We start from the raw sequence: 20,594 nt of genomic DNA on the forward strand, positions 1-20,594 counted from the left end.
AAAGCTCTTCTGAGTTGTAGCAAGCATTTCCCCAGCCTGGTTTGGTTTGGTTTGGTTTGGTCACAGCTGTCGGTCTGGCTGCCTGCTGCCAGCTGCCATTTGAATTTGGTTTCATTTCTGTTTTGGGCAGCGGGCGATGCGGCAAGCGGCAAGCGGGAAGGGAGAGGGGACATGGGGCATGCACTTGTGGCGCTGACACTCTTCCCTCTCTCTCTCTCTCTCTCACTCACTTACTCTCTCTCTCTCTCTCTCTCTCTCTCGAACGCTTTGCGTATACCCTTTGCGCACCTTTTTGGCGTGCTGCTGCTGCTCGTTCACTTTTTGCCAAACGGAGCAAAGTTTTCGGGCTTCGGCAATCGTGTGGCGCGAGACTGCGAGTCGAGTGTAATCGTCGTGCCACTGTTGCTGCTATTGCTGCTGCTGTTGCTGCTGCTGCTGCTGCTGCTGCTGCTGGTTGAAGGCATGCATCAAGTGTAACAACAGTTTAGTTTTTCCCGGGAACTTGAAGCAGCGTGTTGTTAGCTGCTGCTGCAAAGGCAACTCACGACAACTCAAATTCGACTCGATTCGTCTCGCAGCGACCAAATAAATCACAACCAAAACACACACACACACACACACACACAGACGCATTCAGACAACGTTTTCAGCGCATTATCGCCAATTTCCGTGTTGCTCTTGATTTTTGTTCATATTTTTTTTATTGTTCCAATTGTTCGCTAATTGTAATTCCAAAAATCGGTCCACTGTTGTTGTTTTTTTTTTTGTACTGGAAGTGTACTCAAGCGAGAGAAATTCGTATCGAAATCAAACGACAGCAAAAGAAGAAAATAACTACAAAACGTAAATACAAACATTCGAAATTAATTCAAAATTTTTGCGCGCCGAACACTTTTGAACGAAGTGAAATAAAACAAAAACGCATAAATACAGGTATATAAAATTATAAATATGCATCAAACTTTTGAACTTTATAAAGTGATAAACAAACAAGAACATTTGTAATATTTTTTGAAAAATACTTTAAATGCTTGAAACTTTCCAACTTGTTTGGCACTTGTGAAATGTATTCAAACTTTGCGTATTGAAAAACTTGCAGGGCCAAAAGCAAAGTTATGAATATATTTGTATATATGTACATACATATATATTCTTAACTCAATCGTTTCGACAATGAATTTAAATGATATTCGCTCTACCTCGGGCTAACCATTTATGAGCACTCGAAAAAGTTGTGTGGAATTATACATAAATATGTTTAAAACAGAAAAAACGTAAAAATAAAAGATTTTACAGTAAGTGCAAACTTCATGTGCACATAAAATAAATATTAAATAACAATACTGCAATCTTAGAATATATGTGCTTTTATAACGTATTTATTTATAAATAACAAAATAATAATACTGGAATTTATTTATAATAAAAAATATTTAAAAAAAAACAATGCTATTGTAAAATATGTTATTATAAAATAATACAAAAAATAATTATAGTAAAATTGTAAAATATATATACATAAAATAATAATAATAATAATACTGCAATCATGAAACATATTTTCTTATAAAATAATAACAATATTTTCGATGAAATGTTTGCTTTATTTTGGTGTCATTTTCTAGTAAAATAAACCATTATTTATTAAATTGAAAATGTTACTTATGTTATGGTAAAAAATAAACTTGGCATTTGCTTTTATAAAGCACGTTTTAAGAAACTTATTGAAAGCAAATTATGAATATTAAATAATGAAAAACAATGCAACTATATTTATAAAATATTTGTTAAAGTTTGGATTTCTTTCAGTAACTTAAATTGCTATGTTTTTGACATACTTTTAAATCTTTCAAATGTAGTTGCAGTGATGTTTAAGACACTATTATATAGATAGTGCGAATTCTCCACTTAAATTAATTTAAAAAAATATGTGACAATATATATTTTAAATAAGCTGAAATTAAAGAAATGCACATCCATTCTTCATAAACTTTTCTCCATTCTTTTCATAGCTTAAAAAATTTTTGAAACTAGAAAAAAGTATGAAACTAGTTTCATAAATTTATGAAACTTTGTTTTGTTATTTGACGATTCTTCTGGCGCTACTTCATTGCCTCGTTTTAACTATTATTTTGCGAAGCTTAATTTATAAAATTTCTTTTTTATTTGACAATTCTTCTGATAGTATTTCACAGTTTCGCTTCAGCCATATTTTCTTGGTGCGAAATTTAGAAACTTGTGCTTTCATTTGACGATTCTTTTGTCAGTATATCGCAGCCTCTATTTTGATTATTCTTTTTGCACAATATGTTGTGCTATTTTCTTGAAGCGAAATTTGCGAGACTTGCTTTTTTATTTGTCAATTCTTCTGGCAGTATTTCGCTGCCTCGCTTTAACTATTTGCGCATAATGTTGTGCTATTTTCTTGAAGCGTATTAGTCTGTTATCGAGTGTCTGTTTAGCCGGAACTGTTAGATAAGGCGAGCAGCCTGGTCATGGCTCTAGCTGTAGCTGTAGCTGTAGCTGTATCTCTAGCGTTGGCTACCGACCGCATCGCATCGCATCGCATTGAATCGCATTCGTTGTGGCAATCGCAATCGCAATCGCACGTGGAGCGCACAACGATACGATTAATGTGTTTGTAATCAACATTGATCGTAAATGAACTCATCGCTTGTCATAATTAATTCAATGAATACTTGTACGCAGCACCCGCGATATGGTTGTAAGAGTGTGTGTGTGTGTTGGATCTTTCGCCTCGTTGTGTATACGAAGCGTGTGACTCAGCAAACAACACATTTGATGTGCAAACTTTTACTTATTTCCCATTTTGTTCTCGCTCTTTTTCCCACCTGCGTGTTCAGTGTGAATGAATGTGAATGTGAATGTGAGTGAGTGTTTGTCGGTTGATTTATTGTTAGGCTCGTTATTGCTTTGCCACCGCAATATGAATCGTTGGTCACAGAGCTCAACTAAAACGGTTGCCCATTTAACGACTCTATCAACTCCATCGATGAGCTGCCAGCTTTGAATACCCTTTTATTGATAGAAGCAAGAATACAATCAGGTTTTGTTTTCCATTCAATCCGTTTGCTCTCTTCTCATCCTTTTACGTTAGTGTATCTCTCTATTCACATTTGTTTTGCTTTTTTTCTGTTGTTGTTTTTATGTTAATGCATTGCTCATCTTTTACATTTAATTTATTTACTGATATGCCAAACAGTAATCGCAATCGATAATGTGATAAAATACTTATAGAATTTGTTTTGTTTAGCTTTGGCTTGACGATGATGATAATGATGATAATGATGATAATGCTGATGATGATGATGATAAGGATAAGCGACGCCAAAGAGCATCGAAGAGCATTCATTACCATCGTCATTGGCATTGGCATTGTGGCATTGTGGCTTTGGCATTGGCTATAGCTCATTGTCGACTTTAGCTATTACTCATCAAAAATAATCATTAACACCCCATTGTCACAGTGCCTCATTATGTTTGCTCCGATTATAGTCATCGCCATCGTCATCATCAGCATTTTCATTGGCATTGACATTGGCATTGGCATTTGTTGCATTTGCCGCTCTCATGCAAATGTGCCTCCAGAATTCAAAGCGGGGATTTTGTTTCGGGGATTTTTTTTTACCGCTAGAGTTGACAAGCGAAATATCTGTGTGTGCAAAATGTTTGTTTATCTCCCTTTCTCTCTGTCTGGGACAACCTTGCATTTCAGCTAATTGATGGGCATATATTTTGATATATTATGTGTGTGATTGTGTGGGTTCGATTTTAATTGATCTAAGGTATTATGGCTGACGATTCTTTTTGTTAAAGCTTTTACCTTTGCTCTCCTCTAGATTGTTATTTTTTCCTTTATTTCCATTTATTTTGATAGTATTTTTACCTTTTCATCACTTTTAAGCAGTTTACATTTCATGCATTCGATATTCCCTTAGCCTTTTTCTCTGTTTTAAGTTGAATTTGATTTATATTTTTGTTATACCGAATTACATCTTTTCTCTCTTTTAAATAGTTTATTATTTCACAATTTATTTACATTTCATTCTTCTGATATTATTTTTACCTTTTTTCAAAAATAGTTACATTTCCTTCAAATTTATTTACATATAATTCTTTTGATATTATTTTTAATTATTTCCTCTTTTTTCAATAGTTGAATTTCTTGAAAATTATTTATACATTTCATTCCTTTGATATAAGATTAGCAATTTTCTCACTTTAAAGTTTAGTTACATCTAATTCTTTAGAATTAGTTTTTCTCTCTTCTCTTTTTAATATTTTAATGTTTTCAAATTTATTCACATTTAAATCTTTTAACATTATTTTAACTTTTTTTTTTGGTTTTTTTTTTTTATTTTCCTTGATATAAATTTAACATTTTTTTCTCTTTTAAAGAATTGTTTTGATTTCATTTATTTTCAATTATTTTAGCAATTTTTTCTTTTTTAATTGTATTTCTTTTATGTTTAATTACATTAATTTCATTTATTTTGCATTTTTACTCATTGAAATCGTAATATTTTACAATTTATTTGCATTTTTATTTTATTTTTCTATATTTTCTATAAATGTATTTATTTTAAATATATTATATCAATATTTTATTCTTTTGATCTTATTGTGTCGCTTTAGTTACTAATAAATTTCTTCTAGTTTGGTATTTTGAAATTTATTTTGCATTTACTAATTTCCCATTCAGTTTTTTCGTTGTTAATTTTTTAGATATTTGGTAAAATATATTTATAATTGTTTAACGTAATTTAGTTTTCAAGCAATTTCTTCTTACTTTTTTATGAATTTTATAATGAATGCATTTTATTGCCATTATTCTTTATGTTCTATTGTTCAATTCTGTGATTTATTTCCTCCTCTTTATCTGTTGATCTTTTATTTGATGCTTGGGAAAAAAAAATGTCAAACGCTAATTCCGTAAAAATACTATAAAAAAAAGGCAAGCTCAGCTCTTGCAGCGCCTCTCGAACAGATTATTCATGCCATATACTTTCTATATCCATATATTCAAGTCCCTTGGTAATGTCGTATAATGCATTGAGAGAGCACTGCTGTGTCATCTTTTTATCTTGCAACCTATTAAATGTGACCCACACTCTTTCTCTCCCTCTCCCCCTCTCTTTCGCTCCTTTCGGTTAACAGTTTCTTCAGCTCATTGTGGCCATTAGCCAGGCAAGTTTTTATCTCTCTCATGAGTAATCGCGCAGTCAATGGCGTATAAATACACATTTGTGACTATCTCTTCGGGCTATGCAGATTAACACCACGATTCACTCTCTCTTTCTCTCTCTCTCTTTTTCCCTATCTCCCTCCCTTCTATCTCAATTGGCCACAACAGAAAAGCGTTAACAGCTAAACGTTGTTGGCGATTCAAGCTGAAGCGAGTCAAGTTATCCAATTAACGATTCCGATTACAACACAAACACCTTGTGAACAAAACAACTTGATGAATTATCAATCAAGAATCGTTTTGCTTTCAGTGCTTGAATAGTTCGATTTACGATTTCGTTCGTTTCAATGTCATTAAATTATACATAATCTTTGCGTTAAGTATGCAATAAATATGTGACAACATATTTTATTGTCGCATAAGAAACTCAATATCTTATGCGACAATCAAATGTCTAAGGAATGAGGCCGAAACTTTATTTTTCGTGATGAATCATAACTAACACAGATAACTTGTTTGAGAACATAATAATTTTATTTCATGATTACAAGATTACTATTGCTAACTTTAATAAATATTCATCATATATTGCATATTTTAATGTTAAGTTAATTACAGCAAAAACAGTTGAAAGGAAGCGATTGCTTCTTACTATAAATACCTTCAAGATTTTAAGAGCAACCTTTAATATACGTTATACATCTTTATAATATTTTTATTGCAAGTTTCAAACTATTTTATTACAACACTTTTTCAACAATAAACATGCTAAGGATCATAAATATTAATACATTTTATTCTTATATTTCACATTCAATAGTTTAAAATAACAAGTTTACAAACCATGCCAAACTTTTGAAGAATAGCTTAAACGAATTTTTAGCATCATTATAATATTATTATTATAAATTAATGTATATATTTTAGACAAAGCTTACTACTTCTTCATTACCTACAACATTTTGAAGACAATTTAAGAGATGTTTTCAAATTGTTAAATTATTATATTGACAATTAATTTTATATACATAATGATATCTATTTTCAATAATTAATAATAATTAATTATTATCTTCACGTTCTATTACTAAATTTCTCCAATTCGTACATAATTTTCAAAACAACTTTAAAGTTATTTCAAAAAAATAAGTATTTTTAATAGTATTTTAATAGCTGCAACTTTCATTATTTCTTCGTCTTTTATATCTTTTTGAAAAACCAAATTCTAATTGCAAATTTCACTAACTTCAACATTTATTATTCAATTCCTCCAATATTTGCGGATAACTTTAAGGATATCTTCGCATTACTGAAACATAAGAGTGTCAAATTTCAATAAATTTCATTTATATACATTTCAATAGTCATTTAATAGCTACCAAAATAGTTTTTCAACCCAGTTCCCAAGACCTTCGACCTTTCAGTTCTCTGGGGAGCGATTGTTGCTTTGTTGCCTGCAACATTCTTTTTTTTTCGGGAGCAACTTTAAAGAGAGTCGAATTACTCCACATTAAAGTTGTCGAGAAGAAGAAAGGTCTGGTCAGACATTGCCTCATACAGTGGCTTCTAATCGGCAACTCCCAACGGCAATTCCATTACCTGACAACAGTTTTAGGTACTTTTATATTTGCTTAGTTAAGCAAAAAGGACTCGAGCAAAAAGTTAGCATATGAAATGCCAAAGCACAACGTCCAGATACCCTGCATATTTCCCCAAACACTTTTTTTTATTGCCGAAAACCTTTTTACTGGCTGTGGAATAATAGCTTATATGCTGACAGTGGAAATGAGAAGTTTTCACACGCGTTTTTACGATATGAAAACTTGCGAAAATATTGGTGTTTTTTTTTTTGTTTTTTAATACAAATTGCGTTTACTTTGTGAAGAGTTTATAGTGGTGGCGACGTAACGTTTGATGGCTTTTTGCAGGGTATAAAAAAGGGACATAAAAAGCAGTCTCAGCATTGACGGTGCAGGAAATGGGGAGTGAAAGTGGAGTTGAGCTTAAATATTCATATAAATATGGACAGGCACTCATTTGGTTGCCACGCCGCCTCGAGGTGGGGCGTGGAAGGGGGCGTGGACGGGGCGTGACTCTTGCCCTTATTGTGGGCCTTTTTCTGCGGGGCTTCGTTGTTGTATGTTAGTTTGCCAAACACTAATTGAAACGCTTGCAACAACAACGAGACAAGCACAATAAAGGCGCGCTAATGTGACAGCTGAAGGAGATGAATACACTCACACCACGCAACGAATACACTCATGAGCTATGCTTTCGGCCTTTTGGGGGCAGCCACAAAGCAGCAACAAGTCAGATGGAGTCCCGACAGTTCATTAGGGATCAAATTTAAGTCAACACACACAGACGGGCGAAACTAGTGAAAATTGTCTCATTAGTACAAGTACTCACACTCACACATACACTCATACACACACACACACACTCTTACTCTCACATTCACGCACTCACACTTAAAGAAAGCAGGCCATAATTTTCTGGCAAGTCGCTTGCCAATAAAAATGAGCACAAACTTGTCGATGTTGTCGTAGGCTTTGCAGACCCAACGACCACGCCCACACATACACAAACCCACACCCAACGCCCACTCTGGCACGCCTATTGCCATATCGTCGTATACTTGATATTGTACATACAATACATACGTAGAACACGACAGACAAAAAAAAAAGCACACGACAAAATTCATTCGCAAACAATCTAAAGTCTAACAAGAGTGGAGAAACTACACAAAACTAGAGCTGACAACAACAAAAACCAACATCAGCCGAACCAACAACAACTAAATTCTAGACTAAAACAAAGTTGCATATAAATTTTCGCACGCACTGTGGTGCACAGTACAACCAAAAGTATTTCAATTCTTTGAAAGTATAAACTACTCAGGAAATTAAAAACAATCTTTATGAGATGGCAACAAAATTTGAATTATTTTCAAACGTTGTTCAATTTGCTCATCATTTTATTTTTAATTCGAAAATGAGCATTTAATATCAGTCTTATTTGTTTAACTCAGAGCTCACATTAATGTCACTCTTATTGGATTAATTCAGAGTTCAATTGATGTACCGCAAAGTATCTTAAATAGTAGCTCAGTTGCAGAACTTAAAAAAAGACTCTAATTTCAAAAAGTATTATATTGAACTATCGAGACTTATTGACAGTGTGCCCAGATGAACATTCGTAGAGTAGCATTCCAAGAATCCGCTACTTAATTAAACATTTCTTAGCTTACGTTAGTAACTGAAACTTCACAGTCTCACTAAGAAAACGAAACCGGTAGGAAATGTATGTAACAGGTAGAAGGAGGCATCTCCGACCATATAAAGTATATATATTCTTGATCAGCGACAACAGCCGAGACGATCTAGCCATGTCCGTCTGTCTGTCTGTTCGTCTGTCCGTCTGTCCATATGAACACCTAGATCTCAGAGATTTTAAGAGATAGAGCAATAATTTTTATTTCGACAGCATTTGCCACGCCCACTTCAACCCCCGCAAATAAAAAAAAAATCGATTAACAAGCGTAATTTTAAAGCTAGAGTTGCGAATTTTGGTATATACAATAAATACTATAGTAGTTATGAAATTCCTGAAAATTTGGTTGCGATCAGATAAAAATTGTGGAAGTTATTAAAGAAATATTTTTGTATGGGCAAAAACGCCAATTTACTAGGGGTCTTAGTTGCTTTGGATGACAATCTGATATATTGTGCCCTCTATGGTATATTTTGAATGCGGTACTATATCGATATACCAAATATACCATTAATATAGCTTTCTTACTTGTTTTCACTGTAAATAGGGAATTACGCACATGCAATAAAAAACACACCTTTAGTCAACTATTTTTTAGTTGCTTTTTATAGTCTTTTCTTTTCTTGCGGTTTTCGTACAAAAATTGTTGAGCAAACAAACAAATATTTTTCAAGGGCAACAACAATGTTGCAACTTGTGGTTGCAAATAATTGCAGTTAGCTCTTCAAATATGCGAGTAGAATACGTCAATGCAATTTGCATTCAAATTCCTTTAAAAACTCAAAAAAGCAATTTCATTATTAAGGAATGAAAAAATATAAAAATAAAATATATAGTATTAAAATTATATAAAACAAAAAGCGTAAACTGTTCAATATTAAACATGCCTCAAGCGATAATTTCTACTGCCATAAATATTGATAATCGTTTCAGGGGGAAAAAACATTTTTTTTTTTAAATCCCTTCTGCGTAGGATTTATTGAACATTACTTTTAAAATAACTTTAGTTTAGTTTATAAAGTTATACAAAATAAAAGTGTGACCGAACTTCATTCAACTTCTGTCGAAATTAAGCACATTTTTGAGGCATTTGAACGATATCGAATTCAATTATTTTAACGAAGTTGAGATAGCTTTTGTGACACTGTTGTCTAAGTAAGCGTAGCAACAGCTCATAAGTGATAACGGAACTGTGTGAACGTGTGTGTGTGTGTGTGTGTATGTGTGTTGTGCTGTCATTTGGTTGTTCGGGTCGTTGGCTTCTCATTCTGCTGCTCGACTGCTTTTTTGTGGGTGGCGGTGGGAAAAGGGAAGGAGAATGGGGAAAGTGGAAAGAGGAGTAAGCAAAGAGGCCAGAGGAATGAGGAATGGGAACAGGAGCTGAGAACTGGGCTCGGTTTGCTGTTGGCTGGCTGATTGTTGTAGCCACTGATAAGCGCTGCCAGTTGTTGTTGCTCTTGTTGTTATTATTGTTGCTTGTTGACAGTGCGTAGAGTGTGGAGTGGGAGTGGGAGTGGGAGTGGGAGGAGGGGAAAAAGGAACAGCGCCTAGCTGTGTGTTGTATGTGTGAAATTGTTGTAATGCCTGCGGCAGCGACGATGGAGACGACAGCGGTTCCTAATGCGAAACGTCAATGTTTGTGGAGCAGGCGAAAGCATGTGTGAGGGTGTGGAGGGTGGTAGGAGGGGGAAGGGGGTGGTGTAAGGTGTGCAGTTTAAATTGCCTTTTTGGTGTCAGTCGGAAGAAGCAGACACAAAATTTGTGCCAAGCAAAGCAAAGCAAAGCAGCCAACAAAAAATGATAAATATGCATGCGAATGTGTGTGCGTGTGTGTGTGTGTGTGTGTGTACTCACTGTACTCATGAGTATTTATTTATGTTTGTTTTCTGTGTCATTTGAATTGTCTTGACGGCGTCGTCTGCTGGTTGCGCTTATCGCTTATCCATGCCCGAAAAAAAAAATAACCAAATAGCGACAACAGCAGCTTAAGCGAAAGCAAACCAAACCGAAACGAAACGAACCGAGCAACAACAGCAACAACAACAATAGAACAAATGGCATGCATAATTACTTGAGCCCAGAGCTTATGCATGTATGTGTGCTACAATGTGTGTGTGTGTGTGTGAGAGATTAAACCCCAAAATGCTCGGATCTAGCGGTATACCACCATGATGGCCCTTAAGCCATCACATTAATTGCTACAGCAAATATGTCAAACTACCGCACATTCACACAGACACAGACACACACCCACACAAACAGACAGACACACACATACACACCCACAGAGACTGACTCAGAACACAGCAACGAGTCACACTTAGAGCCACGTTGATCACTTGGCTTTTGCGTTTAACCACACGAAACACAACAAGTCAAACTGACTCACAAAATGGGGTATACACTTCCACCGCATACCCTACACTTCAGCTTATTACAAGCACATTAAATATGCAAATACGTGCAAATTAACATAAACACAATTTAATTCCTTTGGCATTCGAATAAATTACAATTTCTGTGACAAATTTTCAATCGAATAAAGTCAACTTTAACGACGTGTAGTTAACCTAGAATTTAAAGTTTAAAGTGAATAATATAATGTTGGCAAAAATTGCAGATATCTAAAGTGAAAACAAGTAAGATAGCTACAGTCGAGTGTGCTCGACTGAGAGATACCCGCTACCCATTGTGAATTAATCACAACAATGCGTTATTAATTCAAAATATGTCAAACTAATATAAAGTAGAAATACTAAATATATACTAAATACTATATTTGGTATATTTATATATTACCACATTAAAACAAGTTAGAAAGCTACAGCCGAGTGTGCTCGACTGAGAGATACCCGCTTCCAATTGCGAATAAATCACAACAGTGCGTTATTAATTCAAAATATGCCAAACTAATATAAAGTAAAAATACTAAAATTATACCAAATTATATATTTGGTATATTTATATAGTACCGCATTGAAAATATACCATAGATATAATATACCAAATTATCTGCCAAAGAAACTTAACTTTCTTACTTGTTTTATATTAAGTAGAGATGATTCTTATATGCAACTCTTGATTAGCACTTTAATTAGAGCTAAGGTTTGATTTTGGAATTGCTACTTACAAAAATGAACGACTTCGTATGCAAACTAAGAAATAAACAAATTTATATATTTGATCGAAAAACAGAAGAGAAAGAGACAGCTTATCTAAGCTTTATAGCTTATGAATAACCTTTACTTTTTTAAAATTTGTTTTAGTTTATGTTATTTTTACTGTGAACAGTGTCGCATGCAACAAATTCTGCTTGGGAATTACGCACATGCAATAAAAAACACACCTTTAGTCAACTATTTTTAAGTTGCTTTTTATAGTCTTTTCTTTTCTTGCGGTTTTCGTACAAAAATTGTTGAGCAAACAAACAAATATTTTTCAAGGGCAACAATGTTGCAACTTGTGGTTGCAAATAATTGCAGTTAGCTCTTCAAATATGCGACTGAAATACGTCAATGCAATTTGCATTCAAATTCCTTTAAAAACTCAAAAAAGAATTAAATTATTAAACGATATGGAACATATGAAAATAAAATATATTTACGTAAAACAAAAAGCATAAACTGTTCAATATTAAGCATGCCTCAAGCGATAATTTCTACTGCCATAAATATTGATAATCGTTTCAGGGGGAAAAAAAATTCTTTTTTTAAATCCGTTTTGCGTAGGATTTATTGAACATTTTTCCCCCCATTTTGCGTCGAAGTGCAGCAATCAAAGCGAGTTTGCAACAGTATTTTTCAGTGCCAGCAGCTGTTGAGACACCCCCAAGTAGTATAGTATTCCCCATAGATCCAACAAAATATATTTGGTAGTATTTGCCATATTATATTACAAGAGTTCTTTGGCCTTGAAAGCAAATTGCAAAACAATCAAAACATTTGATACTATTTGCAGCTATTTAATATTTTCTTTTCAATTTTTTTTTTATTTTTGGTATTTTTTGCATCTTTGCGCACAATTGTTGGCTGTTGTTTTAGATTATTTTTGGCATTTATGTATTTATTTTATCGGCGGTACCTGACACTGAGCCAAGGTCCTGGCCCTCGCCATCGCCTTCGTTCGGGGCCATTGGCAAATCCAATGAATCTCATTGTATTATTGGGGCAACGATTTGCGCTCGAATGCTCGCAATTTGAAATATGACTGTGCCCCATGGGGCAAGGCAGCGAGAGACACCTACCACCTACCACCTCCCACCTACCACTCGAACCTGCCACATGCCACATCAACCCCCTTCCTCCATTGCCCTATGCGTGGCGTTTGCTTCTTCTTCTTCTTTTTTTTGTATACTTCCATTTCCATTACCATTTTCATTTTCATTTTCATTGAGCTTGATTCGCTTTCGGTTTTTGCTCTGTTTTCTCTCTGTGTCTCTGATTGTTTGTTTGTTTCGCTTGTTTATTTGTTTTTCATCAGATTCTTTTGCTCTCGCTGTTTCTTCCTTTCTCCTCTCTCCCTCTTTGCTGTCTCTCTTTCTCTCGCTCCGATTCATTAGCATTTTTGTCGCATTAAAAATTGGCCCACAGGCATTTGCTTTATCTTTGTTTGTTGTTCTTTCTCCTCTCCCTATCTCCGCTCCCTCCCTCTCTCTCCCTCTCTTCCTTTTATTTTCTTCTTCTTGTTGCCCGTCAGCCTGTTGCTATTATGTATTATTGTTGCTGTTGCTGTTGCTGCTGTTGTCTGTCAATATTTTTGAGGCCATGTTTTGTGCGCCGCCTTTGTTCATCGCCGAGCACTCGCAATTCGTCAGGCAGCTCTCAGACCCGCAGTTTTCTCAGTTTTTTTTTTTCGACTACCCTGTATGTGTTTGGCTAACGGGTATGCCGCATAGTCACTCTGCCTTGTTGCTTACTGCACAGTATCTGCTAGTCGAGAGCTTGCAACGTTGTTTATAAAAAGAACTTCTAGGTTCTTTTGTCAAAAGTATTTCAAAGGAAAACTTGTTGCAACAAAAAGTGTGGGAAACTGCGAGCACGTGGCATCTGCTAGTCGAGCTACTCACTACACAAATAAAACAGTGCAAACATTTTTAATTGTATGTCCAAATATGTATTTTTACTTATTTTTGTTATAGACTTTATTTTAATGACGGACTATATGTTTTATTTGTGTTTGGAAATAAACAAAAGGGTCTCTGAGTATCAATGTTAAACATCATATTTAAAAGCTAAAGTACAACAACTTTTTGCATGAAATAAAATATATACATATGCGACATCATCTATTGGAGTATAATGATTGCGATGTTGTTTTCCTATAATTCAAAATCAACTAAAGGGTCTCTGAGAGTCAAAGCTACGCTATGCATTACGAAGCTAGAACAAACAGAGCTTTGTGTATTTTAAAATATATATGAAACTTCCATAGACTACAGTGAATAAGTATTAGTTGAATGATAATCAATTGCATCTAAGAAAACAATTAACAAAAGGGTCTCTGACAGTTAATACCACCCAACGTATTTAGTAGCTATAGTTAACAATGGTTTTAAGTTATCAAAAAAATAAATATAAGAAACTTTTATAAACCAAATCGAAGGATTTGTCCTTGCAAATCAATAACAGCCAAGTTAAATGGAATTGACAATAAAGAAAAGGGTCTCCGATAGTCAAAACTACGCAGTATATTACGTAGGTTTAAGCTAGAACAAGCACATATGAAATTTACAAAAACTATTGTGTATGAGTATGAGAATAAGATTCAATTAAAGCTAATAAAACAATTAAGAAAAAGGTCTTTGATAGCCAACGGATTTGGAAGCTAGAGTAAACAGAGTTTTTAAGTTGTCCAAAATATGCTTGAAAGAAGCTTTTATAAAATATATTGAAGGAGACGTACTGAAAATTAATAACAGAAAATAAAAGAACAAAAAAAAAATATGTTTAAACTCATAAAAAATAACTAAAAAGTTACTGACAGACAGTTCTTATTTTGTGCAGGGAATATAAAGGATGAGTTTTATCATTAAAGATGTTGTCTTTGACAATAAATAATAGTGAATGGAAATGTTTTTTTTAAGTTTACAAAAAATAACGATAGGTTCTCAGAGAGTCACAAGCTCCATTTGCAAAATTCAACTGAGCTTAGAAAATGAAACATTATTTTTATTTAAAATATATTATATAAATACAAATTATACATATATATGTTATATGCATATGCATACAATATAATATTATTTGCGTTGTACAAAGTTGCTTTATCTGAAACAATATGTTCTAATACTTAATTTGCATATATGACAATACAAACTAAGTAATATTACAATTTATTTCAAATAAAGCAACTTTGTATAGCGCAACTTTGAGTTGAGCTCGTTTCATTTCTCCAGCTACTTAAACTTTAGCTTCTCCTTCGCGTACATTGTCCATGATTAAAAGGGGGAGGTGGAGAAGGAGGAGGAGGAGGAGGAGGAGGAGGCAACTTGTCAGCTCCAAGATGAGCAGAATGCATAGCTGTGGCAGCTGTTATAATTGCAAGCAGATGAACTTCAACTTAAAAGTGCGGAGCGTACGTGTGCAAAAGAAGGCTTCAACTGTGCTCAGTCGTATTAGCTGCGGCATGCGGCATGCGGCATAACGTATACGACGCGTGGTTTGCGTCGTGGTAGTTAGCATACTTGCGCTTATTATGCATCCCAAGTCACTCTCCGGTGGCACCTCCGCCTCCACCTCCACCTCCATCTCCACCTGACCTCTAGCGTGCTCGTATATTAGCATTTCGAAAAGGCCAAATGCACTCAGCAGCCCAGCCAGTCAGCCAGTCAGTCAGTCAGTCAGCCCTTGGAGCAGGTCACAGCACACACCTTGAGTAAGAAGAAGAAGAAGAAGAAGAAGGGAAAGCCAAAGCCAGAGCCAGAAAGTCGGAGTGTAGCAAAGCCAATTCGAGCTCAGCATTCGCGTTGTGGTCCGTTTTTAAGAGCGCCATTAAATTTGTATATAAAGCTAGAAATGTGTACGCTGAAATGAATATAGATTTCTACGCAGATATATACTATACATGTATAGTATATATATATATATATATGTATGTATATCGTATATAGTATATGTTTATGTAATGCTGCTTCGCGCTTTGCTTATGTACGCGTCTTTATGCTTTCACCTTTCAGACTTTTGCGTGCTACACCTGTCGAGCAGGTCAGAGATAGAAAGAGAGAGAGATTGTGTGTGAGCGAGAGAGCCTGCTCTGTGCACAGTTATGCCAATGCAACACTGTGCTAATCACACACACACGCATACAACTGTAAAACATGTGTGGCTAATTTGGCATTTATAAAAATAAACACGAATGCCCTCGAGGCAGACACTGAGTGTGACTAGCAGATACTCTGCAAATATGCCTCAACGAATAAAGTCTATAAAATTAACATACATTAGGATTAAACTATTAAATCATTTTGTTGTTGACAAGTTTGAGTCATTAAAATAGACTGTTATTTAGAGACAATACAATAATTGTTTATTTGACTTTGCGTTTTCACTTATAGCAACAATATTTTATATTATAATTTCTCTTAAATGATATTCTATACTCACAGATAAATTTTACATATGTTTGCATTTGATTAGAGGCAAATCCATATTTCAATCAAGCTCATTTAACACAAATAAACATTGTAAATAAATTGACCGCAAGCAAGCTTTGGCAGCAACTTCATTTGCAAAAAGTTTTAATGAAATGTTTTGCAGTAAATATAGAATACAATTTCCATCCCAAATAGAAATTGATATACAACATTTATATCGAGCTATCAATGAAAATTCACATACTACATTATATAGATTTCTATTTTTTACTAGCATAAATTATGGAGTAATTGGAGTTGACTTTAATTTAAGAGTAAATATTTGCCATTTACAAAGTTGTTCTCGGACCTTAAATTTATATTTAATGCAAGTGTTATAAAGGACAAATAGACTGTCAAAGTACAGCTTCGCAAAAAGTTCTTGTAAAAATTAGATGGTAAATATAAAGCCAATAAAAAGGACATTTTCTAAATTAACTTTAAATACCTTCACTTAAAAATAATTTATAATTTATTGCAACAAATATATAGACATAAAAATAACTGCGAGTCAGGCAATCCTTAGCCTTTATATTCATATTATTCGCCAGATTATTCGGCTTTAAAATATTAATTAACTTAATGCGACCCAAATTTAAAATTAAAGTCAGTTCAAGCATATTTTCCATACATTTTCAAATATTTACGTTATATAGAGTTTTTCTCAGATTTCAGACTTCGACTTACTTTACGTATTATAACTAAATATATTATAAATATGTCACAAAAATTCGATATTTATTTTTGTCCGAAATTTCTATCATTAATGTTAGAAAACATATTACTAGAATGAAATATGAAATAAAAGTTAAATGTCAGTCAAACATTCTTATATGTATGTTATGTATATTTTCTGCACTTTAAAATAATAAAAAAGTAATAAATAAAAAGTAATATTATATATAACTTTAGCCTTTATATTTATATTTTCAGCGCTTTAAAATAAGAAATAACTTAATTTCAACAACATGTCATTACAAAATATATTGTATGTTCTATATTAATTGTCACTTAAAGCTCATTTCTTAGATATCTTATTTATATTTTTATATATAAAAAATAGACAATCAATATGTTTGTTAATAGAACTTTCTTTCTTTTGCAAGATATTTTTATTTTTCGTTGAATTTCCATTTAAAACTTTATGATAACAAAAAGTAAATTTGCAAAGACATTTAATTACAATTTAGAGGGCATTTCTTGGCCTTTATTTCAAACATTTTGCTGGCACATCTAACTTGTTCTCGCAACCAAGTTATAGTATTTTGTGTTATTTTTCGCACTTTACGATTGCGATGATTGCGTGACAAGCAAACAGTGAAAGAGAACCAAGAGAATGCTTTTGCTAGAACGCAGCCATTACGCTTATTATTTATAATTTTATGGCACGTGGTTATTTATCTGCAATGCATTTGATTGAATGAGCGTGCCCAGAAGATAATGCTGAAAGCGCAGAGCAGAAAGTGGAAAGTGGAAAGAGTGAAAAGAGGGAGAAAACCTTTCTAGTTGAGAGAGAGAGAGAGAGAGAGACAGTCGATGTTAACAACAGTTTTGCAGGCTAAATAGATTAAGCAAACCAATTTTGGCCTTTATGCAAATCGAAAAGCCAAATTCAATTGCAAAAGTTTACGGCTTTTTTGGCCAGATTTGATAGCTTTTTTGAGTGCTTGAGTGTGCCAAGTGCTGGGCACAATGGACACGCCTTCACATCCGTCTGCCCCCTCATCCCCTTCCTCCTCCTCTTGCTCTTCGTCCATAAATATGCGCGGAATGAGAAAGGAAATGAGATATTCGAGCTACGCTGCGAAAGTTCTGCATAGATTATTATGCTAAACATAAAATACCCTGTAAAAATGAAAGAGTGGGTGTTGAAAAACGAGTTGAAACTAAATGAAAATTGTATTAAAATAGCATTAAAATTGTGATACAGATTAACTCATAATTGAAGTGGTGTATTAATTATTTTAATGGCCAGCTCAACGCACTCAATCGCAATGCAAATGAACGACAAATTAATGCATTGCACAATTATTAGCAACAATTTCACAAAGTGAGAATATGAAAATGTGCAAATGAATGCAATTTGCAATTATGCATATTAATGGCCAGCTGAACAAATTGACGCAGAGTCGAGCCTGCAATTATAAACTTTGACATATGCAACAGCAATTGCAACTTGCAACTCGTGTGCTCAACCTATTTTTTTTTTTTGTTGGACTTGCTGCCGCAATTGACCTCAAAATTTGTTGCAGTCGAAACCGCTGAAAATTGTTGGCTTACAGCACGTGCCGTTCATTCTCCCACTCTTTCTCTATCATTCCCTCTCTCTCGCTCTCTTTTTACCACAAGCAATTCACAGTGCAGCAACTAGTGCAAGAACTCACAACTACACCAACAACATCTCCACTCAATACTGAGGTTCAGCAACTGTAATCCATTTACCCCTCTCCTCACCCCTCTGCGCTCAACTCGTTTAACTTTAACAAATTTTTGTGTCTAAGCCACAACGAAAGTTATCAAGAGCCAGCGAAGCAGCAGCAACAGTAGGAAGGCGCATGGCCAGCGCAAAATCACAAAATCGCCTTAAGACACACACACACACATACACATAGAATGCCACGCCCCTTGGTTGCCCCTTTTCCTGACACTTCTTGGCATTGCCCTTCAAGCGAATGCCGAAACTTTCGGCATGCCTAAGCGCATTTGAGCCAGACTCAAGCCTCAAAATGCCTCCCTCGACGACAAGGCCACAAGAAGCCAAAAAGAAGACGAACGAGAGTCGAGCGGAGAAGAGAGGGAAGAGAGGGAAGAGGAGCGATGCGAAGCGGCATCAAAGTTTCAATATCCTTATGGAGCAATTCAAAAAACTGTTCCCTCTTGGCATTGCCACACTCAAACACACACACACACACACACACACACAGCGACACAGTCGTACGTGTAATACAATTATGGCGAGAGGCAAGCGATTAAATTGCCCAAAAAAGTATGCTACGAAAAAGTAAACAAGAATTTATGCTCACAAATCTCATGGAAAATGCGCAACAAATTACAAATTATGCATCAAATTGAATTATTTCAATTACTCTCCCATGCATATATTATGCATGTCTGCATATATGATTATATTTTCTTGTTTCTTTTTTTTCATCTTCCATCTTTGTTCGCAATAACTAACAATCAATGCAGCAAACTAATGCGACAGCTGAAGAGTTCAGAGTTGAGTTCAGTTGAGTTGAGTTGAGTTCAATGCGATTTTCTTTTGTTTTGTAGTAACTTTCTTTTTTATTGTTCTGTTTAAAGTGCATTTTTTTTGTTAATTTTGCAGACTTTTTTTGGTCTAACTATTTTTGAAACTACATTTCTTTGCCATCGTTTTTTATTTTTGTGTTTAACTCTTTTTGAAACAAAATTTCTTCGCCATCGTATTATTTTTTATTCATTAAATGGACATGTAAATAAACCCAGAACAAGCAAAAGTGCAACTAATTAAAGCCATTAAATTTGCATTTACCTTTCTTTTCATTTCTTGAAAAAGTTCACTTGCATATCTGCGCCTTGCATATTATGATAAGCAACTTTTAAAAGGCGAACATAAAAAAAAACTAACCGAAATTTTATGCAAATGGCAAGCTTGAAGTTGGCGCAAGAAGTTTGGGCTTTTACCAAGTTGTTTGGCCACATAAAAACATATATACATATATATATATATAGTCTGCATAATGCCATATAATTTAATCACACTCAAGAGCGCGTCTCGTCTCATCTCAGTGTCCAGTGTCAGTCAACTCAAGTCAACTTGACTCGACTCGACTCGACTTGACTCTCAAAATATTGACACAAATGCAATTTTTGCAGCATTTAAATAATTTGCTTAAATTTACTTAGAGCAGAGAGTTTTACAGGGTATTTTGTGTGTTTAGCATTTGCAATGCAAAGTGTTCACTTTGTTAGTTTTAGTCGCGCCAAGTCGCAGTCGACTCAGTGCACGTGTATTGAATGACATCTAAAGCACATTTACAATGAATTTGATTCGTGCGCACAAAAGGCAACAACAGAGAACATGAAGAAGGGAAGAGCTGAAGCAGCAGCAACGGCAGCAGCAGCAAAAAGAAAACAGAAAACAGAACAGAGAACAGAGTGCAGAAAAAGCGGGCGACAGTTTTATACAATATGTAGATAAAATTTCGCATTTTCCTCGCTTCGCTTTTCCATGGGCACTTTTGTGTGTCTGTGTGTGTGTGTGTATGTGTGTGGCTCGTATTTAAATGCGACTCATGTGTCTGCTGCTGATGGCTCCATGCGGTGTACGGCATCTGTCAAATGGGCGTATTCGCTGCCTCTTTACATGTGTGTCTCTGTGCTCGTGTGTGTGTGTGTGTCCACCATATGAAGGTGATGGTCGTTCCTCTTTCGCTCTTTCGCTGTTTCGCTCTTCGCCCCGCCTCGATCCTGCATCCCGTATGCTTTTGCTTCGCTGTT

General features: G+C 34.6%; 1 protein-coding gene across 3 annotated transcripts in view; it reads left to right on the forward strand.

The window, feature by feature from the left end:
• The first annotated feature begins 499 nt into the window (after window positions 1-499).
• LOC117572816 (ras-related protein Rap-2b) overlaps window positions 500-20,594 on the forward strand; it is a 59,226-nt gene continuing 39,131 nt past the window's right edge. For all 3 annotated transcript variants that reach the window (XM_034255918.2, XM_034255919.2, XM_052003008.1), the window contains exon 1: window positions 500-933. The gene's annotated coding sequence lies outside the window, so the exon portion shown is untranslated. The remainder of the gene's footprint in view (window positions 934-20,594) is intronic.

Source organism: Drosophila albomicans, chromosome X (assembly GCF_009650485.2).
Source record: "Drosophila albomicans strain 15112-1751.03 chromosome X, ASM965048v2, whole genome shotgun sequence".
Classification (NCBI taxonomy): Eukaryota; Metazoa; Arthropoda; class Insecta; order Diptera; family Drosophilidae; genus Drosophila; species Drosophila albomicans.